This window comes from Mandrillus leucophaeus, unplaced genomic scaffold, assembly GCF_000951045.1.
Source record: "Mandrillus leucophaeus isolate KB7577 unplaced genomic scaffold, Mleu.le_1.0 Scaffold389, whole genome shotgun sequence".
NCBI classification, from domain to species: Eukaryota; Metazoa; Chordata; class Mammalia; order Primates; family Cercopithecidae; genus Mandrillus; species Mandrillus leucophaeus.
The window spans coordinates 1,265,051-1,274,223 of record NW_012104131.1 but is presented as its reverse complement, the minus strand read 5'-3'; the positions used below and the strand labels follow the sequence as shown (position 1 = coordinate 1,274,223).

Here is a 9,173-nt window from a genome sequence, read left to right as displayed (position 1 = left end):
GGATTATTCATATTTACAAAATGTTAATTGTTTCCATTCTTTAGTCAAACATTTGTCCATTATAAAAGTAAAGGTGGAAGAATATGACTCTAATATACTACTCTGAATTTTGCTTTTGATATGTCACACATAAACTTTTGTATCAATGATTAAATATAAGGGAACAAAAGCAACATATTTCAGACATATTGAGTCAATAGAAAGTCATGGTAATACAAAAAAATTGGAAAGAAAAAAAATTCTGAAAAATTGCATTTATAATCCCCAAGCTAGAAACCAAAATGCAAATCAAATGTGTAATTTTCATTGTTAAATTCATTTTGCCAAATTGAGCACAGAGTTTCTATAATGTTATTTTGACATTGATTTTTAATGTTAAATTATAACATAAGTGTCTCCTGGGCAAATAAACTATATATCTATATAATGAAAGAGTTGAAAGTACCGCTATTCTGAGGATCAGAGAAACTTGAGTTTGAATCACAATCACTGGTTTTATGGACTCTAATCAATTATCCCAACCTCCTTAGGCTTTAGGTTTCTAATTTGTAAAATGGTTCTTACTTCACATCCTTGTTATACGGACTGAACAAGATAACACACGAATATTGTTTGGCGTGTGCTTATTTGATAAATGTAACAATTTCCGTCACAGTATTTTATTGTTTGTAATAGGTGTAATTATTGATTTTTGACTACCAAAAATGTGCCAGGCATCAAAACTAGGACTTGAAAAATAAGATAGTGAACATACTAGACTCAGTATCTGCCCTTATCGGTTCACAATCAAATGGAAGATACAGAGAAGCAATCGCCACACACTGTGATAGGAGTAGTATAGAGTATATTGAGATCACCACCTCGCTCAGTCTAGGAAGGACAGGGTAGAATAAAGCGACATTTGGGATAAGAAGGATGTGGTGGGTAAGGATGAGTCAGGTGAAGCAGGATGGAGTAAGAAAGCATTCCTGTCAGAGAGAAAAGGTACAAAGATGAGAACTGATAAAGCGTGGGGAATTCCATTGAATGAAAGATTAGTATAGCTGGGTGGGGAAGTGTGAGGTGTACTATTCTATGATACTGAAGGGGTCAGCTGTGGTCAGTTTTGCAGGGACTTGTAGCCATGTTAAGTAGTATAGACTCCATGCTGTGAGCAATGGGCAACTCCTGAAAGGTTAGAGAGGACAGAACTGTTACGGGATTTGCATTTTAGAAAGACCATCTATTGTTTTGTCAAGACTACGCTAGTGAGGGGAGACCCGTTTGGAGGCTGTAGCAGTAAAACTGGAAGATGATGGAGGTCTGATACTGGGTAAAAGCCGTGGGGATGCAGAGAGGTGGACAAAGATACGCAGCCTTGGCAGTCCCTAGCGATCAATTAGAAGTAATGGAGAAGGACCTTGGGTTCCATGGATAGTACTCTTCACAGAGAGTAGTTGCCATCTCTTAGAGACTATGTGCTTAGGTTGGGGATTGTCATATGTTCCTTAACCCATATAAGGTAAGATAAAAATATTAAATGGGAAAATATCAGCAAAGCAGCAAGTATATTTAAAAATGTATATATCGGTGATATAATTGGGGGAAAAATTGGAATTTTGGAGTTACTTGCCATCATCTATTTATTCATTCATTTAATAAATATGTTGTACGTGCTGTGGACTTAAGGGAAGACAGGGTTAGTGTTTTTCCTGTTCTCAAGACCTCATAAGCTAATGATGCATCATAGAAGTTCTTCCTAATGATTTGGAAGACTCTTCCAGCAGCTTTAAACTCAGAAGGGGATGCTCCTTAAGCACAACTATCACACTCTGGGAGACTAAGTGCTCTGTAAGTAGAGTTAGACCTCCACAGATCAGTGTGGAATGCAGAAGCAGATCAGCCTAAAGTGCAGGCCAGCACCAGAGGAACAGGACCTTTCAGGACTAAGAGGGAGGGCTCTGAAACACTCCAGACTATGTTGTTAGCCTGTGCCCAATGCGCAGTGATTGGAAGTTAACACCAAATCTATAGTTGACACCTGTACCTAGTTCTTCAACAAATAGTATTATTTATTTCAGAATTATCCCAAAGAAAGTACATTTTGAGACACTATTAAGATTTAGTGTAGTGGTTAAGAGTGTGACTATGGAGCAGACTGCCTGGATTCTAGTCCAGGACCAACCACGTACTATTTGTGTAACTTTGGCAAGTTTTCCTTTGTTGAAAATATGTTTATTTTTCTCATCTTAAGGCTGGAATGACAGTGTGTCTTATGGCATAAAGACTGAATGAGACAATATATGCCCTCCAATAGTACTTTGTCCATGGTGAACATTTAACAATAGCTGTTATTAACATAATCTGAATTACAAGGACCTCACTGACATTTTTACTCATTATTCTAGAGCTCACTCATCACAAAAACAAGTATATTTCTTTTATAATTACTTTAGTAATATGCCATTTTTGTTCCCAAAAGTATAACTTTAATAACTTAATTTATTTAAAAATTTTTATTTAAATGGAATTACAGTAGTAATTTTCTTGACATTGCCTTACACTTTTGAACATTTTTAACTTTCAAATAGCTTTTAGAGCTTCACAACATTTCTATAAGCATCATAGGACAGATACCTCATTTAATAAATTAGGAAATGGGGTAATATAGATTTAGCGATTTGCTTATAGTAAAGGCTTATAGGCTCTTAATCTAGTATTCATATAAATCAACCAAAACTCAAAAAATTATTGGGCAACTGTTATGTACCCAGCATTGTGGTAGGTGCTTCAGAGGATAAAAATGTTATAAAATACTATCCATAACCAAAATAAATTTACTTTCTATTTGGGGAGAGGAGATTTTGTATTGTCTTTTGCATACTCTTGGCAGTTTTGCCCAGCCTTCAAAGCTCTCTCAGATCTTTCCAAGTCAACATTCTTTATTATTAATGTTCAATAAAAATTCATATTTCTAGCTTATCATTATTCGTACTATGGCATGAGTCAAGAAATTTTCTGAGGTTTAAGAAAACAATTCCTCAAATTACTTGAATGTACTTTGAAGGTTGAAGTCTCTTAGGACTTAAAGAGAGGATGAAATGTGACTCATGCTATTCCCTTTCTTCTTTTGGAGACCAATAGGAGGAAGGTGTAGGAAAAACAGCCCTTAGTTTGCTCTGGAATGGAGGATACTTAGGTGTGACTTCACCACAGATGTGAGAGGCAAAAAAAATACGAGGTTCCAGCTCAGCACATCTCTTCATACCAGTCTATTCTTGCTTCCTGGAAACCGAGACTCCTTACCTACATCTCATCCTCAGCTCCTGTGATTTATGCCCCAGGAATTCCAAACTACTAATTGTCTCCAAATACACCCTCTGGCTTCCTGTCTTTAGGTTTCTGCATGTTTATATTTCCTGATTGGAATGCCCCTTAGAAAAGTAATTTTCTTAAATATTTTAAGGAGCTTACCATATCAAGAATGTAATCAAAACAGTTTAAAAATATACAGAAAATATAAAATGTATCACCATTCCCAGATAAACTTATAAAACAATTTATTACAGAGAGCAAAAGGCAAACAACAAAAAAAGACAAATAGTGGAATATGTTATTAGTAGTAATTCTTGTAAGAAAACTTACCTGGAACAGTGTGGCATGCAACTGGTAATACTAATAATGATGATTTATCAAATATTCTATATTAGGCACGGTGCTAAGTACTTCACATTTATTATCTCATTGAATACTCTGCCCCAAAAATGCAGTCAGTAACATATGCACGTTTTTGAGATGAGGAAACTGATTATTAGATAGGTAAAGTCACACAGTAAGCAGCTAAAATGAAATTATATAACCCAGTATCTGGCTCCAGAGTATAACCATTTACCAACTTTATAACTGTGGCCTCACATGTCTAAAAACAAATGTTCAGTATATGAATAATAAACAGTGGGCACTTGTAATTTTATCACAAAGCATTAATATAATTTTGGAGGTATTATAATGATGCATTGCAGATAAGTCATTACTGGAATTCAGGAATGGAAACAATAACATGTTCAAATGAAACTAGTCTAACAGAGGCCACGGAAGGTAACATTTTTGCATTAGTAACATATGTCTCAATATGAAAATTCATACTTAAAGGTTGAAAGTCACACACACACAGATGCTCCTCAACTTACGATAGGGCGAACTCATGACAAACCCATTATAAAGTTGAATCATTAAGTCAAACCATTGTAAGTCAGGGTCCAACTGTAAATACACACACACACACACACACACACACACAGAGAGAGAGAGAGAGAGAGAGAGAGAGAGAGAGAGAAGCAGAGAGAGAGAGACAGAGAGAGAGAGAGAGAAAATCATGCCTTATAGCTTATTAGTATACTCCATTATCTAATCTCCCTGGCATATGATAACTGCTAAATAGATGAAAATAGGCAAAAAGAATAAAGGCTAAAACAAAAAGAACCAAAATGATGAGATTAATATACTACAGGCAGCATTCCTAATGTAGAACAAAGACTTCATCTATTGGGGCATCTGCTGTCAGCTTAATTCCTCTAAAAACAGAATATCTCATAATTTGTGCCTTACTTTGATGAACAGAATACAGTATGAGACTGATGAAGCAATGAGGGCAAACAATATTGTATGGGTTTATTTCTGACCAAGAAGAAAGGAATTGTGAAGTAAAAGTGCCAGGAAATTTGATACAATATGGTAATCTGTAGAAGAACATAAAAAGAAAGCCAGATTCAAAAATGAATAAAAGAAATTGAAATGTATCATTAGGGGATAAATAGAAGTTTCAGTATTTAATTACAAAATTTCATCTGGATGAGATACAACTGCATTTCAACAGCAATTCATGTGGAAAAGATGAGAGATTATCACTTTCTTAGAAGGCTGGTGTAAAGTGACAAGGTAACATGGCTAACAAAAACAAAAACCACAAAACCTAACTCAAGTGAATCTTGAATCAAGAGAAAAATTTGGTCCAAAACAATTGGAATTAAAATGACAATCTCAAGTATGCCCTAATCAGAGAAAGTATTTATGAGAGCCCTTCAAAATGGTTTTATTAACAAGAGTTGAACGAGCTGGAAAAGTTTGATCTGAGTGTCTACTTTGTATCAAACATGTTTAAGTAGGTCACCACATAAAAGGAGAGACATGCACGCATATAGGTAGCTATCCTAAAATATGATAGTACTTTGTAAGATGCATGAGTCAAGAAGATGCATTATTTATTACTATGCTCTATGCCTTGTATCTCTGGGAACCAAAAAAGAAAGCAATCTGTTCTGCCTAGGGTTGGGAAGGCTTCATTACCACTGCCTTCAAAAAGATGAAACAGTGTTTTTGAAGCTTAAGAACTCCTGAACTTCAGACACTATGCCCATGAACCAAGTGGGTGCATTCTAATTAGACAAGCAACACATTAAAGTTCAGCACAGGCAGCAAAAGCTTCATTTACCAGGACTTCTCCCTATGACATGCAGTGTGCTCTAACGTTATTCTATTCTATTTCATTGACTGGGTGCAGTAGCTCACACCTGTATTCCCAGCACTTTGGGAGGCCGACATGGGCGGATCACTATTTCATTTAAAAAAACAAAACAAAACAAAACAAAAAAACCCTGGCCTATTAAAGGGATTTCTCAAGTCTAACTAAACTATGACTCACAATTTGAGAAGCACCACATTAAATTATCTCTAAAGCTTCTATTACCCTAACATTTAAAATTTCAAGTAACTCAATGTTCCAAGATATAAAATGCCATGAAGTAGAAAGAAACAGAACTACCCCTGGTGCTTCAGTGGATAGTTGCTTTATAAAAAGGTTAGTGTTTCTTTTAGCCTTGATCAATATACAACAACAGTAGGAGTATGAATCATGTCAAATTTTTACAGAAAATGTATATCTTATGGATGGTCTTTGTAATAAAATAGTGTTTTTCCTTTTTAATATAACAGATAGCATATGGTAGCCATTAGTCTTCATCAAATGCTAAATATAGGTCTAAAGATTCAAGACAAAGGAAACCAGACTAGGCTATTACTAAATTTATTTTAACAGAAGTTCAGAATCAATTTTATAAATACAAAGACAACAATTTTTCCAAAAATTGGCCTTCATCTGATTCTCTAGGAAAACTCAAATAAACAAAGTCTGAACTGACATAACATCAAAATTAAAAATTCTGTAAAAAAGTCCACAATATTGATAAAAACAGTCTATTTTTTTTGTACTGAATCTATTTCCATAGACATAGAAATGTGACAGGATCTATCTACTATTACGTCTCTGCACTATATTTCTTTCCCTTCTCTCATCTCACAAACCTGAACTAACTAAGCAACTCTAATGCTAGGGTCAAGGCAACTGCTTCCAGCTCCAATATTAGCCCCATACTCCTAAAAGTGGAGGATGACCTAGATTATTCAGAGACTCATTATAAATACTTGAAGTGTCTTTCAAGGGATATAGTCAATAAATCAAAAGAATGTCACATAACCTGTGGTATCTTCCATGGACAACCATCAAAATGCAATGGACATGGTGATATCTAATAGAATTCTATCTCTAATAAAATGTCTTTAATGTATTCAATCCTTTAAAATATTTAGACTATACAGCCTGAAAGGTGGGCACCCTGCTGTTTTTGAGATTTCCAAATACTAAATGGGAAGTAAAGGTGCTTTGTCCTAGACTTCTTGTTAATTATCTTATATATCCGTTAGACTTTTAACTTAATATTTTAAAGTAGGTTGCTATGGATTAAGTTTTGTCTCCACAAAATTCATATGCTGGAGCTCTAACCCTCAATATGACTGTATTTGAGGATAGGGCCTGTAAGGTGGTGATAAAGGTTAAATGAGGTCATACAGGCTGGACTTTATTCTGATAGGGCTGGTGCACTTGTAAGAAGAAGAATAAACACCAGAGTTCTCTCTCTTTCCATGTACATGCATTGAGGACAGGCCATGTGAGGACACAGCAAGGAGGTGTCTGTCTGCAACCCAAGGAGTGAGCCCTTACTAGACATTGACCCTGCTGGTATCTTGGTCTTGGACTTTCCAATTTCTGGACTGTGAGAAAATAAATTTTGGTTGTTTAAGTCACCCAGTTATGGTATAGTGCTATGGCAGTCCAAACAGGCTAATGCATAGGGCAGTGTAATTTTAGTTGAAGAAGCTACAAGAATATTTCTTGTTGCTAAGTTCTCTTCAATGTACATGAGCCAATGTGATGCAACAAACAATAAACAGAACTTGTAAATAAGGGCTCTAAGTTCAACTCTCGGCACTCCCCTCACTAGTTATGGGACGTAATGCTCCCTGAGCTAATTTTCTTGTCTGAAAAGTTAACATAATAACACATTTCTTTCCAGGTTATTGTAAGTATTAAATCTGATGATGTTTGTCTATTTGTTGGATCGTTCATTCATTCATCTAACAAATATCCATTACTAAGGATGAGAAAACTCACACATATACTATATTACCCTTTAATTTTTCAATCATTAGCTTGAGTTAAATCTTTTGTTCTTCAGTGAAATAAAATTTTACATGATGTCAAAAAATCTATATGGAAAATATGTAATAAGAAATACAGGCAATATAATACATGTACTGTAAATGTTCCTCAACTTACAATGAGGTTAGCTCCTGATAAACTCATTGTGAGTTGAAAATATTGTACATCAAAACTCATTTAATACATCTAATTACCAAACTTTATAACTTACCCTAGTCTACTTTAAACATGCTCAGAACATTTAGATTAGTCTACAGTTGGGCAAGATCATCTAAAGAAAAGCACAATTTATAATAAACTGTTGGATACCTTATGTAATTTACTGAATACAGTATACTGTATGGTGAATATTGGTTGTTTATCTTTGTAATCACATGGTTGACTGGGAGCTGCAGCTTGCTGCCACTGCCCAGCATAATGAGGGTATCTTGTGCCACAAATTGCTAGCCTGGGAAAAGATCAAAATTCAAAATTTGAAGCACGGTTTCTAGTGAATGGATATTGCTTTTGTATTATCATAAAGTAAAAAATCTTAAGTCAAAACATCATTAAATTGAGGATCATCTGTATGTGTGTATATGTATATATGTATATGTATTCATACCTTCACACACCTATAGAATCTTACCTCTTTGCTTTCTTCCAGATCCGATTCACTACTAAAGTCTTCCGTGTTTAAATTTTCAAAGTCAGATTCTCCTACAGCAATTGGTACAGTCACAGTAAGACTGGGATTGTTTATGAATGACATGTAATCACTTTCATCAATAATGTACTTTTCAACACTGCTGCCAGTTCCTATACCGCTTGTAGTTCCATTTACATCTTTAAGATAGTCAAGATCTTTCCCAATTTCTGTTGTATGATTGGACATACAACTGTCTTTCTTGTTGTTTAGATCATCAAGTGGTTTAATTTCATCTAAAATCTTTTGTTTTCTAATGAAGGACTGTTGAATAAATTCATATATTTTTCTTTTCACATAAGCTACTCCTTTGTGCATCCTATCCACAGCAATTTGGAGATTGTTCATTTCATTATCATCATCAGTGGCTGCAAGGTTGTCTGCACTAAATGAGCTCAGAAGCAAGGCCAGAAAGAGATTCAGGACCTTTAAAACAACAAAAACATGATTATAATTTTACATCGATGTAGGGAAGAGCAGATTACAATCACTTATTCTTTTAAGTGTGGAAGAAACTCTAAGTTCTAAAACTTGATGAGAAGGAAACACCACAGCCTAGTGGTTAGAAGATGGGTGATCTGAATTTGTGACTGGCTCAATAGCACATCCCTGGACAAAGACATGATTTCCATTGCTCTCAAGTTCTCCCATTTGTAAAGTGAAATTGAATGAGCTAATCTAAGGGTTTGCTAACTCTAAAATTCATGAGTAAAAGAAGACAGGTTTATATAGGTACTACACAAGAATTCTTAAAAATCACTAATGTTTCCAATTATGGATGTAAATGCATTCTATAATTTTTTGATAAACAAAGATATTAAATTGGATGTTAATTGAAAAATAACCATTATGACTCAGAATGAAGATCAGGAGCTTAACATAGGCATTGACACTTGTTTTCTTAATCTGTTATATTTCTCATACTTCATTGTTGACTAAGTAGATATGTTTATG

The 9,173-nt window shown here is 34.8% G+C and overlaps 1 protein-coding gene across 1 annotated transcript in view; it reads right to left on the bottom strand.

The window, feature by feature from the left end:
* The window catches only part of SCN1A (sodium channel, voltage gated, type I alpha subunit), a 149,122-nt gene that overhangs the window by 41,820 nt on the left and 98,129 nt on the right, over positions 1 to 9,173 (bottom strand). The window lies entirely within an intron of this gene.